The sequence below is a fragment of the Somniosus microcephalus genome, chromosome 18 (genome assembly GCF_052327205.1).
Source record: "Somniosus microcephalus isolate GS21.2 chromosome 18, FLI_Smic_1.0, whole genome shotgun sequence".
NCBI lineage: Eukaryota > Metazoa > Chordata > Chondrichthyes > Squaliformes > Somniosidae > Somniosus > Somniosus microcephalus.
Genome location: NC_141004.1, coordinates 6362931 through 6386249, shown reverse-complemented (window position 1 = coordinate 6386249; position 23319 = coordinate 6362931). Strand labels below are relative to the sequence as shown.

At 45.5% G+C, this 23319-nt stretch overlaps 1 protein-coding gene across 5 annotated transcripts in view; it reads right to left on the bottom strand.

Moving 5' to 3' along the window:
- Nucleotides 1–15433, bottom strand: part of LOC147104991 (serine/threonine-protein kinase TBK1-like) — a 112342-nt gene extending 96909 nt beyond the window's left edge. For 4 of the 5 annotated variants that reach the window (XM_086010984.1, XM_086010982.1, XM_086010986.1 and 1 more), the window contains exon 1: nucleotides 15093–15184. The gene's annotated coding sequence lies outside the window, so the exon portion shown is untranslated. Of the gene's footprint in view, nucleotides 1–15092 lie in introns of all 5 variants that reach the window. The other variant, XM_086010983.1, reaches the window with a different exon arrangement.
- Nucleotides 15434–23319: the final 7886 nt, after the last annotated feature.

The window sequence follows — 23319 nt, the reverse complement described above, 5'->3', positions numbered from 1 at the left end:
CCTAGTTTACTCAATCTCTTCTCATATGACAGTCCCACCATCCCAGGAATCAATCTCGTGAACCTTCGTTGCACTCCCTCTATGGCAAGTATATCCTTCCTTAGGTAAGGAGACCAAAATTGTACACAGTACTCCAGATGTAGTCTCACCAAGGCCCTATATAATTGGAGTAAGACCTCTTTACTCCTGTACTCAAATCCTCTTGTAATGAAGGCCAGCATACCATTTGCCTTCCTAATGGCTTGCTGCACCTGCACATTCACTTTCAGTGATTCATGTACAAGGACACCCAGGTCCCTTTGAGCATCTGCATTCCCCAATCAGGAAATACTCTGCCTTTCTGTTTTTTCTACCAAAGTGAATAACTTCACATTTATCCACATTATATTCCATCTGCCATGTTCTCGCCCACTCACTGCGCCTGTCGAGATCCCCTTGAAGCCTCTTCACAACTGACACTGCCACCTAGCTTTGTATCATCAGCAAATTTGGAAATGTTACATTTAGTCCCCTCATCCAAATCATTGATATAGGTTGTCAATAGCTGGGGCCCGAGCACCGATCCTTGCGGAACCCCACGAGTCACAGCCTGCCATCCTGAAAAAGACCTGTTTATCCCTACTCTTTGTTTTCTGTCTGTTAACCAAATATTACCCCCAATTCCATGTGCCCTAATTTTGTTCACCAACCTCTTGTGTGGGACCTTATCGAAGGCCTTCTGAAAATCCAGATACACCACATCTACCGGTTCCCCTTTGTCTACTCCACTGGTTACATCCTCAAAGAACTCCAATAGGTTTGTTAAACAGGATTTCCCTTTCATAAATCCATGTTGACTCTGCCCAATCTTTATTAGTTTCTAAATGCCCAGTTATTGCACCCTTTATAATAGATACCAGCATTTTCCCAACTACTGATGTGAGGCTAACAGGTCTGTAGTTCCCCGTTTTCTCTCTCCCTCCTTTCTTAAATAGTGGGGTTACATTTGTTATCCTCCAATCTGCAGGAACCGTTCCAGAATCTATAGAATTTTGGAAGATGACAACCAATGCGTCCACTATCCCAATGGCCACCTCTTTCAAAACACAAGGATGTAGGTCATCCGGTCCTTGGGATTTGTCGACTTTTAGTCCCATTAATTTTGCTAGTACTGTTTTTTTTTACAAATAATAATTTCTTTAAGTTCTTCATTCTCGCCGCACTCTTGGTTTGCTCATATTTCTGGGAGGTTTTTTTGTGTCTTCCTCCGTGAATTTTTCTGCCATTTCCTCATTCCCCATTATAAATGTAACCCCGCTATTTAAAAAAGGAGGGAGAGAGAAAACAGTGAACTACAGACCGGTTAGCCTAATATCAATAGTAGGGAAAATGCTAGTCTATTATAAAGGATGGCATAACAGGGCACTTAAAAAATATCAACAGGATTAGACAAAGTCAACATGGATTTATGAAAGGGAAATCGTGTTTGACAAACCTACTGGAGTTTTTTGAGGATGTAACTGGTAGAATAGATAAGGGAGAATCAGTAGATGTGGTGTATTTGGATTTTCAGAAGGCCTTTGTTAAAGTCCCACATAAGAGGTTAGTGTGCAAAATTAAAGCACATGGGATTGGGGGTAATATACTGGCATGGATTGAAAATTGGTTAACAGACAGGAAACAGAGAGTAGGAATAAATGGGTCTTTTTTGGGGTGGCAGGCGGTGACTAGTGGGGTACCGCAGGGATCAGTGCTTGGGCCCCAGCTATTCACACTATATATCAATGATTTGGATGAGGAACCAAATGTAATATTTCCAAGTTTGCTGACGACACGAAACTAGGTGGGATTGTGAGTTGTGAGGAGGATGCAAAGAGGCTTCAAGGCGATTTAGACGAGTGAGTGGGCAAATACATGGCAGATGCAGTATGACGTGGATAAATGTGAAGTTATCCACTTCGGTAGGAAAACCAGAAAGGCAGAGTATTATTTAAATGGTGATAGATTGGGAAATGCTGATGTACAAAGGGACCTGGGTGTCCTTGTACACCAGTCACTCAAAACAAACATGCAGGTGCAGCAAGCAGTTAGGAAGGCAAATGGTATGTTGGCCTTTATTGCAAGAGGATTTGAGTACAGGAGCAAGGATGTCTTACTACAGTTGTACAGACCACACCTGGAGTAGTGTGTGCAGTTTTGGTCTCCTTACCTAAAAAAGGATATACTTGCCATAGAGGGAGTGCAGCGAAGGTTCACCAGATTGATTCCTGGGATGGCAGGACTGATGTATGAGGAGAGATTGGGACGACTAGACCTATATTCACTAGAGTTTAGAAGAATGAGAGGGGATCTCATTGAAACGTATAAAATTCTGACAGGGCTAGACAGACTGGATGCAGGGAGGATGTTTCCCCTGGCTGGGGGGTCTAGAACAAGGGGTCACAGTCTCAGGATACGGGGTAGGACATTTAGGACTGAGATGAGAAGAAATTTCTTCACTCAGAGGGTGGTGAACCTAAGGAATTCTCTACCACAGAAGGCTGTGGAGGCCAAGTCACTGAATATATTTAAGAAGGAGATAGATAGATTTCTATACACAAAAGGCATCAAGGGGTATGGGGAGAGAGCGGGGATATGGTATTGAGACAGAGGATCAGCCATGATCATATTGAATGGCGGAGCAGGCTCGAAGGGCCGAATGGCCTACTCCTGCTCCTATTTTTCTATGTTTCTATGGACATGGTCTTGGTGATGGAGAGGATATGGGGTCGGAAGCTCATCTCAGGGTCAAATAGGACGGCAAGGTTACGAATGGCCTGGTTCAGCCTCAGACAGTGGCCAGGGAGAGGGATGGTGCCACGCCCATTGATGTATCTGCTCTGGTTCCGTGACCTCCGGGTACATCCCACTCGTGCGGGCAGTGATAAGTCACGAGATTGGATTATAAATATTGGGCCTGAAATTGCGATCGGAGGCTTCCTGCGGGCGGGCGGACGCCTCCGACCTGTAAAAAAAATCTACGAATGTACCTGGTGGCCCGTGAGATATGGAGACTCGCGATCCTGGGCCTCTCCGGGTCCGCGCGGGTGGTGCCCCACGTAGCCCAGGGGCGCAGGCGGTTCGCAAGCGCCCCCGGGATCACGTGGGCCGGCCCACCCAATAAAAGAAGGGAATTTCCATTCATTCTTATAGGAGTTCTGTACGTACGAGTGAGTGCGAGTCATCAAAGAGTGCTGTGAGTTTGGGTAAGTGTGAGAGTTCTTTAATTGTTATTTCTCTTTAAATCATTCTTGATAAGATTACTTAAGCAGTTTAAGTAAAGGGGAAAAGTTAAATATTTGGGATTCTGTTGGTTTAAGAAGAGTAAAACAAGGTTACACTGCAGTAGGAGTAAATTGGCACAGCAGGCAGTGGAAACCAGTTTTCTAACCAATCAGCAGGGCTGACTCATTTGGCTGTAAACAAACAAACAGTATAAAAAGACCAGTCCTAGTGCGAGTCATCAAAGAGTGCTGTGAGTTTGAGTAAGTGTGAGTTAGGGGAAGTGGGGTGTTAGGTGCTCTTTTCAAACTTTAACTCTGTGGGTTGTAGTTAATAAGGCCTTTCTGGTGCAGAGTGACTGTTGGTAAACCATTTAACTGGTGTAACTAGAGGGATTGATTTAATTTAAATCCAATTAATTAAAGGGGATCCTAGCATCTAAAATCGGGCAGAGGGTGTCCATAACTAACAATAAAAAATGTAATTAATTACATAGAATGGTGCAGGTGATGTGTTACTGTTGCGAGATGTGGGAGCCGGTGAACCCCATTGAGGCTCACGGTGATTACATCTGTGACAAGCGTCTGCTGCTACAGGAACTCCAGCTCCGTGTTGATGAGCTGGAGTCTGAGCTTCAGACACTGCGACACATCAGGGAGGGGGAGAAGTACCTGGACTCTGTGTATCAGGAGGTGGTCACACCTATGAAGTTAATTAATTCAGATGTAGCCCATGGTCAGGGACAGGACGGTGTGACTACGAGTGAGGCAGGTACGGGGATCCAGGAGGTAGAGCTGGAGGAGCTGCAGCCCTTGCTCTTGTCCAACAGGTTCGAGATTCTTACTCCCTGTGGGGACAGGAGCAGGGACTGCAGGGAGGATGAGCAACCTGGCCACAGCACCGTGGAACGGGGGGCCATTCAAGAGGGGGGAGTAAATAGAAATGTTGTAGTGGTAGGGGATAGTATTATTAGGGGGATAGAGTTCTCTGCAGCCGAGAGCGAGAGTCCCGAAGGCTGTGTAGCCTACCCAGTGCCTGGGTTAAGGACATCTCCTCTGGGCTGGAAAGAAACTTGCAGTGGGAGGGGGTGGATCCAGTTGTCGTGGTCCATGTTGGTACAAACGACGTAGATAGGACTAGGAAGCCGGTTCTGTTAAAGGAGTATGAGCAGCTAGGGGTCAAATTAAAAAACAGAACCTCAAGGGTAATAATCTCTGGATTATTACCTGAGCCACGAGCGAATTTGGCTAGGACAAATAAAATTAGAGAGTTAAATGCGTGGCTCAAAGACTGGTGTGGGAGAAATGGGTTTTGCTTCCTGGGACACTGGCACCAGTACTGGGGCAGGAGGGAGCTGTTCCGTTGGGACGGGCTTCACTTGGCCAGTGCTGGGACTAGAGTCCTGGCGGATCATATAACTAGGGCTGTAGAGAGGGCTTTAAACTAACTAGTGGGGGGGAGGTTCCTAGAGAGCAAATAATAAAAATGACAACAGAGAAGGTCATAGACTTAGGTAGCAGTGGGGAAATTAAAAACCAGAGCGTGTCAGGAAGGGACAGAAGGTATGGAGTAAAAGGTAAAGTAATAAAAAGGGCAAAAGCAGGAACTAAATGTCACAAAACATATTTGAAAGTTCTCTATCTGAATGCACGTAGCATTCGTAACAAAATAGACGAGTTAATGGCACAAATAACTACATATGGGTATGATCTTGTGGCCATTACAGAAACATGGCTGCAGGGTGACAATGCCTGGGAATTAAACATACCAGGTTATTTAACGATCAGGAAGGACAGGCAGGAAGGAAGGGGAGGTGGGGTGGCTATGTTAATAAAGGAAGGAATCACTGTAATACAGAGAAATTATATTGGGTCAAAAGATCAGGATAATGAAACAGTTTGGGTGGAGATAAGGAATAATAAGGGGAAAAAAACACTAGTGGGCGTAGTCTATAGGCCTCCGAACAGTTGCAACTCTGTTGGACGGAGTATCAATCAGGAAATAGTTGAGGCTTGTAATAAGGGAACATCTATAATTATGGGGGATTTTAACTATCATATTAATTGGACAAATCAAATTGGGCAGGGCTGCCTTGAGGATGAGTTCATTGAGTGTATTAGGGATGGGTTTCTTGAGCAGTATGTAACTGAACCGACCAGGGGGCAAGCAACCTTAGATCTGGTCCTGTGTAACGAGACAGGATTAATTAAAAATGTCCAAATAAAGACAGCATGGTGGCATAGTGGTTAGCACTGTTGCCTCACAGCGCCAGGGACCCGGGTTCAAATCCGGCCTCGGGTGACTGTCTGTGTGGAGTTTGCACATTCTCCCCGTGTTTGCGTGGGTTTTCTCCGGGTGCTCCGGTTTCCTCCCACAGTCCAAAGATGTGCGGGTTAGGTTGATTGGCCATGATAAAAATTGACCCGTAGTGTTAGGGGGGATTAAATACGTGGGGATTAAATACGTGGGGTTACGGGGATAGGGCTTGGGTGGGGTGGCTGTCGGTGTAGGGACCGGGTGCTAGGGTTTGGATGATCAGCCATGATCTCGTTGAATGGCGGAGCAGGCTCGAAGGGCCGAATGGCCTACTCCTGCTCCTATCTTCTATGTTTCTATGTTTCTAAAGGATCCCCTTGAATGAGTGACCATAACATGGTTGAATTCCATATTCAATTAGAGGGTGAGAAGGTTGGATCTCAAACAAGCGTGGTAAGCTTGAATAAAGGAGACTATGAAGGTATGAGAGCGGAATTGAGTAGAGTGGATTGGGAAAATAGATTAAAGGGTAAGACGATACATGATCAGTGGTGTACATTTAAGGAGTTATTTTACAACTTCCAAAAAATATATATTCCACTGAGAAGAAAAGGGTGTAAAAGAAAAGACAGCCATCCGTGGCTAAGTAAAGAAATTAAGGATAGTATTCGACTAAAAACAAGGGCATATAAGGTAGCCAAATCTAGTGGGAGGATAGAGGATTGGGAAAACTTTAAAAGACAGCAAAAAATAACAAAAAGATTGATTAAGGGAAGATAGATTATGAAAGTAAATTAGCAAAAATATAAAAACAGATAGTAAGAGTTTTTATAGTTATATAAAAAGAAAAAGGGTGGCTAAAGTAAATGTTGGTCCCTCAGTGGATGAGACCGGGAAATTAATGGTGGGAAATATGGAGATGGCAAAAACACTGAATGAATATTTTGTATCAGTCTTTACAGTAGAGGACACTAAGAATATGGATGTTGTGTTGAAGGAGACGCAGCCCTTGTTCTTGTCCAGCAGGATTGAGGTTCTTACTCCCTGTGAGGGCGGGAGCGGGGACTGCAGGGAGGATGAGCAACCTGGCCACAGCACCGTGGTACAGGGGGCCATTCAAGTGGAGGGAGTAAAAAGAAGTGTTGTAGTGGTAGGGGATAGTATCATTAGGGGGATAGATAGGGTTCTCTGCAGTCAAGAGCGGGAGTCCCGAAGGCTGTGTTGCCTGCCTGGTGCCAGGGTTAAGGACATCTCTTCTGGGCTGGAAAGAAACTTGGAGGGGGAGGATCTAGTTGTCGTGGTCCATGTTGGTACAAACGACGTAGATAGGACAAGGAAGACGGTTCTGTTAAAGGAGTATGAGCAGCTAGGGGTCAAATTAAAAAACAGAACCTCAAGGGTAATAATCTCTGGGTTATTACCTGAGCCACGAGCGAATTTGGCTAGGATAAATAAAATTAAAGAGTTAAATGCGTGGCTCAAAGACTGGTGTGGGAGAAATGGGTTTTGCTTCTTGGGACACTGGGACAGGAGGGAGCTGTTGGGACGGACTCCACTTGGCCAGTGCTGGGACTAGAGTCCTGGCGAATCATATAACTAGGGCTGTAGAGAGGGCTTTAAACTAATTAGTGGGGGGGAGGTTTCTAGAGAGCAAATAATAGAAATGACAACAGAGAAGTTCATAGACTTAGGTAGCAGTGGGGGAATTAAAAAACAGAATGTGTCAGGAAGGGACAGAAGGTATGGAGTAAAAAGTAAAGTACTAAAAAGGGAAAAAACAGGAACTAAGTGTTACAAAACATATTTGAAAGTTCTTTATCTGAATGCATGTAGCATTCGTAACAAAATGAATGAGTTAACGGCACAAATAATGACATATGGGTATGATCTTGTGGCCATTACAGAAACATGGCTGCAGGGTGACCATGACTGGGAATTAAACATACCAGGTTATTTAACAATCAGGAAGGACAGGCAGGAAGGGAGAGGAGGTGGGGTGGCTATGTTAATAAAGGAAGGAATCACTGTAATACAGAGAAATGATATTGGGTCAAAGGAGCAGGATAGTGAAACAGTTTGGGTGGAGATAAGGAATAATAAGGGGAAAAAAACACTAGTGGGTGTAGTCTATAGGCCTCCGAACAGTTGCAACTCTGTTGGACGGAGTATTAATCAGGAAATAGTTGAGGCTTGTAATAAGGGAACAGCTATAATTATGGGAGATTTTAATTATCATATTAACTGGACAAATCAAATTGGGCAGAGCAGCCTTGAGGATGAGTTCATTGAGTGTATTAGGGATGGGTTTCTTGAGCAGTATATAACTGAACCGACCAGGGGGCAAGCAACCTTAGATTTGGTCCTGTGTAATGAGACAGGATTAATTAAAAATGTCCTAGTAAAGGATCCCCTTGGAATGAGTGACCATAACATGGTTGAGTTCCATGTTCAATTAGAGGGTGAGAAGTTTGGATCTCAAACAAGCGTGCTGAGCTTGAATAAAGGAGACTATGAAGGAGTGAGAGCGGAATTAATTAGAGTGGACTGGGAAAATAGATTAAAGGGTAAGACGGTACATGACCAGTGGTGTACATTTAAGGAGTTATTTTACAACTTCCAAAAAAAATATATTCCACTGAGGAAAAAAGGGTGTAAAAGAAAAGATAGCCATCCGTGACTAAGTAAAGTAATTAAGGATAGTATCCGACTAAAAACAAGGACATATAAGGTAGCCAAATCTAGTGGGAGGATGGAAGATTGGGAAGTCTTTAAAAGACAGCAAAAAATAACTAAAAGATTGATTAAGAAAGGGAAGATAGATTATGAAAGTAAATTAGCAAAAAATATAAAAACAGACAGTAAAAGTTTCTATAGTTATATAAAAAGAAAAAGGGTGGCTAAAGTAAATGTTGGTCCCTTAGAGGATGAGACCGGGAAATTAATGGTGGGAAACATGGAGATGGCAAAAACACTGAACAATTATTTTGTATCAGTCTTTACAGTAGAGGACACTAAGAATATCCCAACACTGGACAAACAGGGGGCTCTAGGGGGGGAGGAACTAAATACGATTAAAATCACTAAGGAAGTGGTACTTGGTAAAATAATGGAACTCAAGGCGGATAAATCCCCTGGACCTGATGGCTTGCATCCTAGGGTCTTGAGGGAAGTAGCGGTAGGGATTGTGGATGCATTGATAATAATTTTCCAAAACTCACTGGACTCAGCAAAGGTCCCGGCAGATTGGAAAACTGCTAATGTAACACCCTTATTTAAAAAGGGTAGTAGGCAGAAGGCTGGAAACTATAGACCTGTTAGCCTAACATCTGTGGTTGGTAAAATGTTAGAGTCCATTATTAAGGAGACAGTAACGGGACATTTGGATAAACATAATTTAATAGGACAAACTCAGCATGGTTTCATGAAGGGGAAGTCGTGTTTGACAAATTTGCTTGAGTTTTTTGAGGAAGTAACATACAGTGTGGATAAAGGAGAACCAGTGGACGTAGTGTATTTAGACTTCCAAAAGGCATTTGACAAGGTGCCACACAAAAGATTATTGCTCAAGATAAAAAATCACGGGATTGGGGGTAATATTCTGGCATGGGTGGAGGATTGGCTCTCTAACAGAAAGCAGAGAGTTGGGATAAATGGTTCGTTCTCAGATTGGCAACCAGTAACTAGTGGTGTTCCGCAGGGGTCAGTGCTGGGTCCCCAACTCTTTACAATCTATATTAACGATTTGGAGGAGGGGACCGAGTGTAACATATCAAAGTTTGCAGATGATACAAAGATGGGACGGAAAGTAGTGAGTGAGGACGACATAAAAAACCTGCAAAGGGACATAGACAGGCTAAGTAAGTGGGCAGAGATTTGGCAGATGGAATACAATACTGGAAAGTGTGAGGTTATGCACTTTGGCAGGAAAAATCATAGAGCAAGTTATTATCTTAATGGCAAGAAACTGGAAAATACTGTAGTACAAAGGGATCTGGGGGTCCTGGTGCACGAAACTCAAAAAGTTAGTATGCAGGTGCAGCAAGTGATTAAGAAGGCCAATGGAATGTTGGCTTTTATTGCTAGAGGGATGGAATATAAAAACAGGGAGGTATTGCTGCAGTTGTACAAGGTATTGGTGAGACCGCACCTGGAATACTGCATACAGTTTTGGTGTCCATACTTAAGAAAAGACATACTTGCTCTCGAGTCAGTACAAAGAAGGTTCACTCGGTTAATCCCGGGGATGAGGGGGTGGTCATATGAGGAGAGGTTGAGTAGATTGGGACTCTACTCATTGGAGTTCAGAAGAATGAGAGGCGATCTTATTGAAACATATAAGATTGTGAAGGGGTTGGATCGGGTGGATGCGGTGAGGATGTTCCCGATGATGGGTGAAACTAGAACTAGGGGGCATAGTCTTAGAATAAGGGGCTGCTCTTTCAAAACTGAGATGAGGAGGAACTTCTTCACTCAGAGGGTGGTAGGTTTGTGGAATTTGCTGCCCCAGAAAGCTGTGGAAGCTACATCATTAAATAAATTTAAAACAGAAATAGATAGTTTCCTAGAAGTAAAGGGAATTAAGGGTTACGGGGAGCGGGCAGGAAATTGGACATGAGTCTAGGTTCGGAATGGTCATGGCCCTGTGGCTAGTGGAGTGGGCCCAGGGGCCGTGTAGCCTTGTTCTGCTCCTACTGTGTTCTAATTCTGTGTTAGATTTCAGGAGATGGTTTTATTCCTGTTCCTGGCTGGGGTGGAGATCGCCTTTACAGAAGGTAAGTACTGTAGAAAATATAGGGACAGAGTGATCTCCTGGAAGAATTTCGATCGCCTAGATGGGTCGGAGAGGAATTTCCCAGATTTTTTTCTCCCAAATTGGCCATTGGGTCTTTATCTGGTTTTTCGCCTCTCCCGGGAGATTACATGGGTTCGGGTGGATGCAGAGTGATAGAAGATTTGAGGTTAGGATCAGATCAGCCATGATCTTATTGAATGGTGGAGCAGGCTCGAGGGGCCGATTGGCCTACTCCTGCTCCTATTTCTTATGTTCTTATGTTCTAATATCCCAACACTGGACAAACAGGGGGCTATAGAGGGGGAGGTGCAAAACACGATCAAAATCACTAAGGAAGTGGTACTCGGTAAAATAATGGGACTCAAGGCGGATAAATCTCCTGGACCTGATGGCTTACATCCTAGGGTCTTGAGGGAAGTGGCGGTAGGGATTGTGGATGCATTGGTAATAATTTTCCAAAACTCCCTGGACTCAGCAAAGGTCCCGGCAGACTGGAAAACTGCTAATGTAACACCCTTATTTAAAAAGGGCAGTAGACAGAAGGCTGGAAACTATAGACCGGTTAGCCTAACATCTGTGGTAGGTAAAATTTTGGAGTCCATTATTAAGGAGATAGTAACAGGACATTTGGATAATCATAATTTAATAGGACAAAGTCAGCATGGTTTTATGAAGGGGAAGTCATGTTTGACAAATTTGCTGGAGTTCTTTGAGGAAGTAACATATAGGGTGGATAAAGGGGAACCAGTGGACGTAGTGTATTTAAACTTCCAAAAGGCATTTGACAAGGTGCCACACAAAAGATTATTGCTTAAGATAAAAAATCACAGGATTGGGGGTAATATTCTGGCATGGATAGAGGATTGGCTATCTAACAGAAGGCAGAGGGTTGGGATAAATGGTTCATTCTCAGACTGGCAATCAGTAACTAGTGGTGTTCCGCAGGGGTCAGTGCTGGGTCCCCAACTCTTTACAATCTATATTAACGATTTGGAGGAGGGGACCGAGTGTAACATATCAAAGTTTGCAGATGATACTAAGATGGGAGGGAAAGTAGTGAGTGAGGAGGACATAAAAAACCTGCAAGGGGACATAGACAGGCTAAGTAAGTGGGCAGAGATTTGGCAGATGGAATACAATACTGGAAAGTGTGAGGTTACGCACTTTGGCAGGAAAAATCGTAGAGCAAGTTATTCTCTTAATGGCAAGAAACTGGAAAGTACTGAAGTACAAAGGGATCTGGGGGTCCTGGCGCACGAAACTCAAAAGGTTAGTATGCAGGTGCAGCAAGTGATTAAGAAGGCCAATGGAATGTTGGCTTTCATTGCTAGGGGGATAGAATATAAAAATAGGGAGGTATTGCTTCAGTTGTACAAGGTATTGGTGAGACCGCACCTCGAATACTGCATACAGTTTTGGTGTCCATACTTAAGAAAAGACATACTTGCTCTCGAGTCAGTACAAAGAAGGTTCACTCGGTTAATCCCGGGGTTGAGGGGATGGACATATGAGGAGAGGTTGAGTAGATTGGGACTCTACTCATTGGAGTTCAGAAGAATGAGAGGCGATCTTATTGAAACATATAAGATTGTGAAGGGGTTGGATCGGGTGGATGCGGTGAGGATGTTCCCGATGATGGGTGAAACTAGAACTAGGGGGCATAGTCTTAGAATAAGGGGCTGCTCTTTCAAAACTGAGATGAGGAGGAACTACTTCACTCAGAGGGTGGTAGGTCCATGGAATATGCTGCTACATCATTACATAAATTTAAAACAGAAATAGACAGTTTCCTAGAAGTAAAGGGAATTAAGGGTTACGGGGAGCAGGCAGGAATTTGGACATGAGTCTAGGTTCGGATCGGACATGGCCCTGTGGGTAGCGGAGCGGGCCCAGGGGTTGTGTAGCCTGGTCCTGCTCCTATTTCGTGTGTCTAATTCTGTTAGATTCAGGAGATGGTTCTGTGATAGCGGATTGGCGGTTAGGATCAGATCAGCCATGATCTTATTGAATGGCGGAGCAGGCTCGAGGGGCCGATTGGCCTACTCCTGCTCCTATTTCTTATGTTCTTATGTACGGAAACCCCATAAGTATGAATGGGGATCACTTAAAAAATAAAAAATAAATTATTTCATGTGTTTTTGTGTAATTACATATTTAAAATGAATTAAAATGCCATTTAATTAAATATTTTAAATGAAAATTTAATTTTAAATATGTGTATGTTTTAACAGGGCTAAAAATAAACTTACCTTATTGAACAGGGTTTTTAACGTATAAATTTTACCTAGCGTAAGAATTTCACGGGCATTCAGTGGGCAGAAGTTGGGCAAATAGCGCAACACTCCCCCCGCCGCGGAGGCCCTTCTCCCGGGGATGCGGAGGATCTGTCAAGATGATTCTTGACAGATCGCAAGTTGCGGGTTTTCGCGCATGCACTTCGCCTGCCTAAACCCGGAACTTGCGCCACCTCTACGGGCGCGAGCACACCTCGTATGCACCTGTAGGGGTCGCAAAATACGGCCCATAGTCTACCTCACTCAAACCTGACCAGTTATACTTCACAAGTGACATAGACATACGTAGAAGTTACAACAGGGAAACAGGCCATTTGGCCCATTTGGTCCGTGTCAGCCTTTACCCTCCACATGAGCAAATACTCCCAATCGCATTTACCCGCCCTGTTCCCATATCCCTTCATCCTCCTCTCCAATCTAATCTCGAATGTTGACACAGTTTCTGCCTCAGCCACTGACCCTGGGATTGAATCCCACAGCCTCACAACTCTCTGTGTGAAGAGGTTTCTCCTGCCCCGTGTTCTAAATCTCTTCCATTGAATCTTGTGTCTTTGGCCCCTCGTTCTCGACCCTCAATCACTGGAAGCAGCCTCTATCCACCCTGTCCCAACATTCCAGAATTTTGAACACTTCTATTACATCACTCGTAATCTGCAGTTTTCTAACAAAAAAAGAGATCCAATTTTTCAAATCTTTCTTCATATTTGTGTTTCCTCATACCAGGCACCATCCTCTCTCAAGCCTCAACATCCTTCCTGACAGGGGGAGCCTGTTATTACGCACAGTAATCTGACCGAGGTCTCATTAAAGCTCCTCATTATCTCTTGACTTTTATATCCTATACCTTGACCAGAAACTTAACTGGACCAGCCACATAAATACTGTGGCACCAACAGCAGGTCAGAGGCTGTGTATTCTGTGGCGAGTGTCTCACCTCCTGACTCTCCAAAGCCTTTCCACCATCTACAAGGCACAAGTCAGGAGTGTGATGGAATATTCTCCACTTGTCTGGATGAGTGCAGCTCCAACAACTCTCAAGAAGCTCAACACCATTCAGGACAAAGCAGCCCGTTTGATTGGCACCCCATCCACCACCTTAAACATTCACTCCCTCCACCACCGGCGCACCGTGGCTGCAGTGTGTACCATCTACAAGATGAACTGCAGCAACTCGCCAAGGCTCCTTCGGCAGCACCTCCCAAACCCGCCACCTCTTCCACCTAGGAGGACAAGGGCAGCAGGCGCATGGGAACACCACCACCTCCAAGTTCCCCTCCAAGTCACACACCATCCTGACTTGGAAATATATCGCCGTTCCTTCATCGTCGCTGGGTCAAAATCCTGGAACTCCCTCCCTAACAGCGCTGTGGGAGCACCTTCACCACACGGACTGCAGTGGTTCAAGGAGGCGGCTCACCACCACCTTCTCAAGGGCAATTAGGGATGGGCAATAAATGCTGGCCTTGCCAGCGACGCCCACATTCCATAAATGAATTTTTTTTAAAACTAGAATTCCATTCACTTTCTTCACGACCTAATCAACCAGAGGTGTTGCCTTTAATGTTCTGGTAACCCTGTCCCCCCAAATCCCTCTGCTCTTCCACAGCACCAAGCCCACTTCCATTCACAGTAAAATTACTGCCTTAGTTTCGTTCCCAAAATACATCATGTAACCCACTGCACCATCGTGGCTCAGTGGGTGGCACTCTCACCTCTGGGGTTGTGGGTTCGAGCCCCACTCCAAAGACCCGAGCACAAAATCCAGGCCGACACTGGTGCTGCACTGTCGGAGGAGCCATTAAACTCGGGACCCGTCTGCTCTCTCAGGTGGATGTAAAAGATCCCGTGGCCACTATTTCGAAGAAGAGCAGGGGAGTCCTCCCCGGTGTCCTGGGCCAATATTTATCCTTCAATCAACATCACTAAAACAGATTATCTGCTCATTATCACATTGCTGTTTGTGGGAGCTTGCTGTGCGCAAATTGGCTGCCGCGTTTCCCACATTACAACAGTGACTACACTTCAAAAAGTACTTCATTGGCTGTAAAGCGCTTGGAGACATCCTGGAGGTGTTGAAAGGCGCTATAGAAATACAAGTTTGTCTTCAGCAACAGTCATAAACCACGTGATGACATCACTGCACCCCCTCCACCAGCTTCTCTTGTGACACCACACTGCCCCTTTAATACAGTATCTGTGGCCCATGTTCAGGCTTGTACTGTACCATTAAATAGGGGAAACTGCACCACAGAATCGATTTACACTGAAACCTCTTGTCAAAAACAATTTAACTTCTTTCTGCAAAAGGTAAGTGGTAAGAGATTGCCCCAAAGACAATTCCCCCAAAACAATACTTAATGATTAATATCTGGGGAGAAATCCTTCACATTGAAACATATTTGGATTGGGTTCAGTCGGCAGTCCGTGGGTTAAAAGTCTGAAGCCACACATTCTCCAGATTCAGGGGGAAATGTTTTCCCAGTTCTCAAAGGTACTGAAATCCAACTCACCTGCAAAGCCTGACTCCCAAACAAGGCGGCTGCACTCGGGATCCCCCAACTCGCAGCCCAGCCAACAAAAAGCGGAACTCACCCGAGTCACTTTCGTTTCCTCGCCCTTCCGCATCTCCGTCACCGTCACCGCCTCCTCCCGAGCCACTCCCGGAATCTCCGGCGCAGTACAGGTGCAGAGCGCAGCGCCGACCCTCAGGCTCTGGCCCGCTCCCTCATCTCATGGTCTGGTCTGGGTCCAGGCCAGGGGCAAATTCCAGTCCAGTCCAGTCTCCCTGCTCCTTCAATTCAGGGTTGCTAAACTCTCCAGGAATTATAGGGTTATGGACTCTGCTGCTGCAACTAAATGAAACTTAACTCTTTGAAGTTTTGTTTATTAGATATGAAAATATTGAGATTTTATGGGGGTGGGGTGGGGGGGGGAGGCTGTTTGATTGACAGTCAAGCATCATCCAATGGGGTTTAGGAAGAGTCTGTTTTCTTTCCGATTGGCCGAGGGAAGGCGGTTGGCGAGGAGGGCGGGGGCAGTGGTTGGCGGCAGGTCATGTGATGACATCTCCCACGGGATACGTCCAACTGGAATTGGCAAACTCCAGCTTCCCGCGCCAGTCCCGCGTATCCTCAGAATTTCCTCTCATGCAAAATCACTAAAACAGGTTATCTGGTCATTATCACATTGCTGTTTGTGGGAGCTTGCTGTGCGCAAATTATCTGCCGCGTTTCCTACATTACAACAGTGACTGCACTTCAAAGAGTACTTCATTGGCTGTGAAGCGCACTGGGACATCTTGAGGTTGTGAAAGGCGCTATAGAAATGCAAGTCTTCCTTTCTCAGCATTAGTTGCTCAGTGATGCCCCTGGGCCCTGGAATGCGGCCAATTACAGGAAAGCTGCTGCCAGATCTGTGAAGATTTAACTCAAGGCAGCCTCTTGGTCATAATCATAATCGTAATCATAATCAACTTTATTGTCATTGTTAGTGCACAAGTGCAGTACAACGAAATGTAGGCTTGCGGCTCCTGAGAGTGTACATTTAGATTAAGACATTTAAACATTCAACATTCATTTGGCTTATATATTAACATAAACATAATAAAGTGCATTGGCAGATGTGCAGGCTTTAGAGTTTATTTGTGGAGTTCAGTAGGATGACAGCCCTGGGAAAGAAGCTGTTCCTAAATCTGGTCGTACGGGTGCGAATGCATCTGTAGCGTCTCCCAGATGGCAGGAGGGCGAACAGACTGTGGCTGGGGTGGGTAGGGTCTTTGATGATGGTCCGTGACCTCCGTAAACAGCGTTTCTGGTATATGTGCTCTATGGTCGGTAGCCGGTAGTGGGAATTGAAAGTGATTTAGTTAAATCTGAAACTAGGGTCTTAAATCTAAACAAAGCAAACTACGTAGGTATGAGGGGCGAGTTGGCTAAGGTAGATTGGGAAACTACATTAAATGGTATGCGGTAGACAAGCAATGGCTAGCATTTAAAGAATTAATATATAATTTACAACAAATATACATTCCTTTAAGGCACAAAAACCCCACAGGAAAAGTGGTCCAACCGTGGCTAACAAGAGAAGTTAAAGATAGTATTAGATCAAAGGAAGCAGCTTGAAATGTTGCCAAAAAGAATAGTAAGCCTGAGGATTGGGAGGATTTTAAAATTCAGCAAAGGAGGGCCAAGAAATTGATAAAGAAAGGGAAAATAGAATATGAGAGTAAACTAGCAAGAGACATAAAAACAGACTGTAAAAGCTTCTATAGGTATGTAAAAAGGCAAAGATTAGCGAAAGTAAACATGGGTCCCTTACAGGCTGAGACAGGAGAAATTATAATGGGGAATAAGGAAATGGCAGAGAAATTAAACAAATATTTTGTGTCTGTCTTCACGTAAGAAAATGCAAAAAAACTTCCTGGAAATAGTGGAGAATCAAAGGTCTAACGAGAATGGGGAACTGAAAGAAATTAGTAATTAGTAAAAAAAATAGTACTGGAGAAATTAATGGGACTGAAAGCCAATAAATCCCCTGGACCTGATGGCCTACATCCTAGGGTTTTGAAAGAGGTGGCTACAGAGATAGTGGGTGCATTGGTTGTTATTTTCCAAAATTCCATAGATTGTAGAATGTTTCCTGCGGATTGGAAGGTAGCAAATGAAACCCCACTTTTTAAGAAAGGAGGGAGAGAGAAAACGGGGACCTACAGACCAGTTAGCCTGACATCAGTAGTAGGGAAAATCTACTATTAAGGACGTGGAAACAGGGCACTTAGAAAATAATAATAGGATTGGGCAGAGTCAACACAGATTTATGAAGGGGAAATCATGTTTGACAAATCTGTTAAGAGTTTTTTGAGGTTGTAAGTAGCAAAATAGATTGGGGTGATCCAGTGGATGTGGTGTATTTAGATTTTCAGAAGGTATTCGATAAGGTGCCACACAAGAGGTTATTAAACAAAATTAGGGCTCATGGGATTGGGGGTAATATATTAGCATGGATAGAGGATTGGTTCACGGACAGAAAACAGAGAGTAGGAATAAAAGGGTCATTTTTGGGTTGGCAGACTGTAACTAGTGGGGTACCGCAAGGATCAGTGCTTGGGCCTCAGCTATTCACAATCCACATCAATGATTTGGATGAGGGGACCAAATGTAATGGGCCGGATATTCCGATCCCCAAGGGTGTGTACGTGCTGTGTACCCACCCATAGGGACATCGGAAATGCCGGTTTCAGGCATGCGCTGGAAACCGGCATTTCCAATCTGTCAAGAATCCTCTTGACAGATCGGATGCCTGCCCTGGAGAAGGGCCTCTGCGGGCGGATAGTTCCGCTTTTTGGAGACCCTCCGCCCACAGAAAACACTTACAATTCTTGCGCCTGGTAAAAGCCTGCATAAGGCCTGCTTTTACCAGGATAAGAGTTGAAAAAAGTACTGATTTATCATTTTAAAATGGTACGTTTATTTTTACCCTGTAAAAAACGTTAATAATTTTTTGAAAAATTTTAAGTTTTGTTTAAAATAGTTAATTTATTTGTACTTTCAAGTCATTTTAAAAATGTGATTTTTATCTTTAATTTATTTAAAGTTTTACTATGTTTTGGGGGTGATCTCCATTCATATATTTGACAGGTCTTCCTGTCAAATGTATGAAGGGAGATTCCCTTCTCTGATTGGTTCCCCATGGCCCATGTGATCCCAGGGACGCTGCGAACTACCTGCGCCCCTGGGACACGTGGGCCCTGCGCACCGGCAGTTTGGAGAGGCCCAGGAACGGAATTGTGCGCGTCCCCGCAGCCCTAAGGTAAGGGCGCAGATTTTTCCAGATCGCAGTCCTCCGCCCGCGGGAGGCCTGCGATTGGAATATCTGGGCAAATATATCCAAGTTTGCTGATGATACAAAGCTGGGTGGGACTGTAAGTTGTGAGGAGGATGCAAGGAGGTTTCAAGGGGATATAGACAGGCTCAGTGAATGGGCAAGAACATGGGAAATGGAATATAATGTGGAGAAATGTGAAGTTATCCACTTTGGTAGGAAAAATAGAAAAGCAGAGTATTTTTTAATTGGTGAGAGATTGGGAAATGTTGTTGTTCAGAGGGACCTGGGTGTCCTTGTACACGAATCACTGAAAGTTAACATGCAGGTGCAGCAAGCAATTAGGAAAGCAAATGGTATGTTGGCCTTTATTAAAAGAGGATTCGAGTATAAGAATAAAGACATCTTACTGCAATTATATAGGGCCCTGGTGTGACCACACCTGGAGTATTGGGTACAGTTTTGGTCTCCTTCCCTAAGGAAGGATATACTTGCCATAGAGGGAGTGCAACGAAGGTTCACCAGACTGGTTCCTGGGATTGGGTGATTGTCCTATGAGGTGAGATTGAGTAGACTAGGCCTATATTCTCTAGAGTTTAGAAGAATGAGAGGTAATCTCATTGAAACATACAAAATTCTTACAGGGCTTGACAGGGTAGATGCAGGGAGGATGTTTCCCCTGGCTGGGGAGTCTAGAACCAGGGATCACAGTCTCAGAATAAGGGGTCGGCCATTTAGGACTGAGTTGAGGAGAAATTTCTTCACTCAGAGGGTGGTGAATCTTTGGAATTCTCTACCCCAGAGGGCTGTGGAGGCTCAGTCGTTGAGTATATTCAATAGAGATCAATAGGTTTTTGAATATTATGGGAATCAAGGGATATGGGGATAGTGCAGGAAAGTGGGGATGAGGTAGAAGATCAGCCATGATCTTATTGAATGGCGGAGCAGGCTCGAGGGGCCAAATGGCCAACTCCTGCTCCTATTTCTTATGTTCTTGTGTTATGTTCTTATGAATGCCTTGGGGTGACTCACTCACTTATCCTGCCTCACTCACAGTCAGCGAGCTCTTTGACCAAGCTTTTGGTCACCTGTCCTAAAGTCTCCTTCTTTGGCTCGGTGTCAATTTTAGTCTGGTAACACTCCTGTGAAGCGCCTTGGGACATTCATTAAAGGCGCTATATAAATGCAAGTTGTTGTCTACGAGAAAGCCGGTGCCGTGAGCATGGACCCCAGCGTTCCTTAAACACCAGCCACCCCCACCACCTGCATTAACGGCTAGTAGCAGCAACTTAAAATCAGACAAACCTTGGGATTTCGAAAAGGACAGTGGGACCAACAAGGTGTTCCACTTTTCATAAATCGACGCACTTTCTCCCCACATTCCTCAATCCCACCTACCCACATCTCTCAACCTTGCCTACCCACCTTCTCCCCACATCCCGCAATCCCACCTACCCACCTTCTCCCCACATCCCTCAATCCCACCTTCTCCCCACATCCCTCAATCCCACCTACCCACCTTCTCCCCACATCCCTCAATCCCACCTACCCACCTTCTCCCCACATCCCTCAATCCCACCTACCCACCTTCTCCCCACATCCCTCAATCCCACCTTCTCCCCATATCCTGCAATCTCTCCTCTCTCCAGAAACACATCTAATTGTCTCTTGACCCCATTAAAATGCCCACTTCAACACCTTTCCCTGGTAATTTATTCCCCAACTCTGTCACCAATTTTTGTGTAAAAGCACCCCCCCCCCCCCCTTCCCTCTTCCTCCCTCACTTTCCACTTCTGTCCCTGGGAGTTGAGCTTTCAGCTGCTGGGAACAATTTGCCGGTTCCTTTTATCATCAGAAAACCAACAATGGAATCTCCTCAATCCCGAACTTCCTCAACCTTTCATCACAGCTTAAATTCCCAATGTCAAGAATTACTTCCGTCGTTTGTCTCTGTGCTCTTTATAATAAGAACATAAGAAATAGGAGCAGGAGCAGACCATTCGGCCCCTCGAGCCTGCTCCGCCATTCGGCCCCTCGAGCCTGCTCCGCCATCCGGCCCCTCGAGCCTGCTCCGCCATCCGGCCCCTCGAGCCTGCTCCGCCATCCGGCCCCTCGAGCCTGCTCCGCCATCCGGCCCCTCGAGCCTGCTCCGCCATCCGGCCCCTCGAGCCTGCTCCGCCATCCGGCCCCTCGAGCCTGCTCCGCCATCCGGCCCCTCGAGCCTGCTCCGCCATCCGGCCCCTCGAGCCTGCTCCGCCATCCGGCCCCTCGAGCCTGCTCCGCCATTCGGCCCCTCGAGCCTGCTCCGCCATCCGGCCCCTCGAGCCTGCTCCGCCATCCGGCCCCTCGAGCCTGCTCCGCCATTCGGCCCCTCGAGCCTGCTCCGCCATTCGGCCCCTCGAGCCTGCTCCGCCATTCAATAAGATCATGGCTGATCTGACCTTGGCCTCAACTCCACTTTCCCGCCCGCTTCCCATAACCCTTGATTCCTCTGTTTTTCAAAAATCTGTCTATCTCCACCTTGAATATATTCACTGACTCCGCCTCCACAGCTCTCTGGGGAAGAGAATTCCAAAGATTCACGACCCTCTGAGAGAAGAAATTCCTCCTCATCTCCGTTTTAAAAGGGTGACCTCTTATTCTGAAATTATGCCCCCTAGTTCTAGATTCCCCCACGAGGGGAAACATCCTCTCAGCATTTACCTTGTCGAGCCCCCTCAGAATCTTATGTTTCAATAAGATCACCTCTCATTCTTCTAAACTCCAATGAGTATAGGCCCAACCTGCTCAACCTTTCCTCATAAGACAACCCCTTCATCCCAGGAATCAACCTCGTGAACCTTCTCTGAACTGCCTCCAATGCAAGTATATCCCTCCTTAATAAGGAGACCAAAACTGTACGCAGTACTCCAGGTGTGGTCTCACCAATACCCTGTACAGTTGTAGCAGGACTTCCCTACTTTTATACTCCATTTCCCTTACAATAAAGGCCAACATTCCATTTGCCTTCCTAATTACTTGCTGCACCTGCATGTTAACTTTTTGTGTTTCATGTACGAGGGCCCCCAGATCCCTCTGTACCATCGCATTCTGTCGTCTCTCTCCATTTAAATAATATTTTGCTTTTGGCCCTGCAGCGGGTAGTCAAAACTGCCCAACGCATTACCGGCACCCGGCTACCGACCATAGAGCACATATACCAGAAACGCTGCCTACGGAGGGCACGGTCCATCATCAAAGACCCTACCCACCCCAGCCACAGTCTGTTCGCCCTCCTACCATCTGGAAGACGCTACAGATGCATTCGCACCCGTACGACCAGATTTAGGAACAGCTTCTTTCCCAGGGCTGTCATCCTGCTGAACTCCACAAATAAACACTAAAGCCTGCACATCTGCCGATGCACTTTATTATGGTCATATTTATGCTAATATATATGTACAAATGTATGTTGAAATGTTTAAGTGTCCTAATCCAAATTGTACACTCTCGGGAGCCGCAAGCCTACATTTCGTTGTACTGCACTTGTGCACTAACAATGACAATAAAAGTTGATTTGATTTGATTTGATTTTCCCACATTATAATCTTGAAAACATCAATTCCCGGCATTGTGCAGTGTGTCGATTCCACATGTGTTGCAGGACCAGAGACGGACAATTTCAGGGAGTGTTCGGGAGCGCTGTGGGATCCCAGTGACTGTGGGCAGAAAATCATTTTTTGGAACGCAGATAATGACTTCAATTTGTGGCAATATTTTTAAATAAAAGATTCAAATAAAATCTTCATTTGTGTCAGTGAACACCCCAAGAGATTGTCATCTCAGAACAGGACTCACGCATGCTCCAGTAACTGGGCTTTACAGGTCTGCTGACTTGCTGTGTTGTGACTGACTTTCTGATAACGGTCAGGGGAGCAATGATCTAAAATCAGAAATACAGAAGGGGGGTGGCGGGATATGGTGTCAAGAGAGACTATCAGGCCCATCGCTCACTGTACCCACCAGCGAGAGAGAGAGGGAGAGAGTGAGTGTGGCATCACAGACAGCACCCTCCCTGGTCACTAGTGGTACTAACTCGCGGAGAGCAGCTGTGGCCAATTTCAGCAAATTCTGTCCCGCTAACTTGTAAACCTGTCCCATCCTGCAAACCTTCCTCCTGTCCCATCCTGTGTGATGTACCTGAGCAGGTGTCCACTGTTCAGGGGTTACCTGCTCAAGGATGCTGAGTGGGAGAAGGACCTGGGGGTTAAAGTGGACAAGTCAGTGAAGGCCAATGACCAGTGCTACAAGACTATTGTGAAAGCAAATGGTTCGTTAGGATGTATTGTCAGGACAATGAAACATGAAACTAGAAACACGGTCCTTTCTCTGGATTGGGCCTTTGTCGGCCAACATCTGGAGCACTATGTCCAGTTTGGTCCCTTCACATGTGAGTCATCTGTCCATCTCCTCACTGAGCAAGAGGGAGAGTGACAGAGTGATTAAGAGAGAGAATGAGAGCATGAGAGTGACTGAGAGAGACCAAGTGAGAGAGTGAGAGATAGACAGAAGTTGAGAGTGGTAGAGGGAGACAGAGGAAGAGAGAGAGAGTTTCAGCGAGGCTGAGACTGGGAGCAAGAGAGTGATAGAGAGAGACAATGAGAGACAGAATGCGACCAAGCAACAGAGAGTGAGAGATAGAGACAGAAGGACAGTCAGGGTTAGAGAGAAGCTGAGACTGAGCGTGATAGAGAGACAGAGCGAAAGAGTGAGCGAGAGACAGAAGGAAGAAGATGCTGCCAAAGTCATAGTGAGAGAGGAGGTAGTTGAGATATCCATTCTATGATTCTAATGAGAGAGAGAGTCAGAGCGTAAGAGAAAAAGAAAAGATGGATTTGCATTTATATAGCGGCTTTCATGACCACCGGACATCCCAAA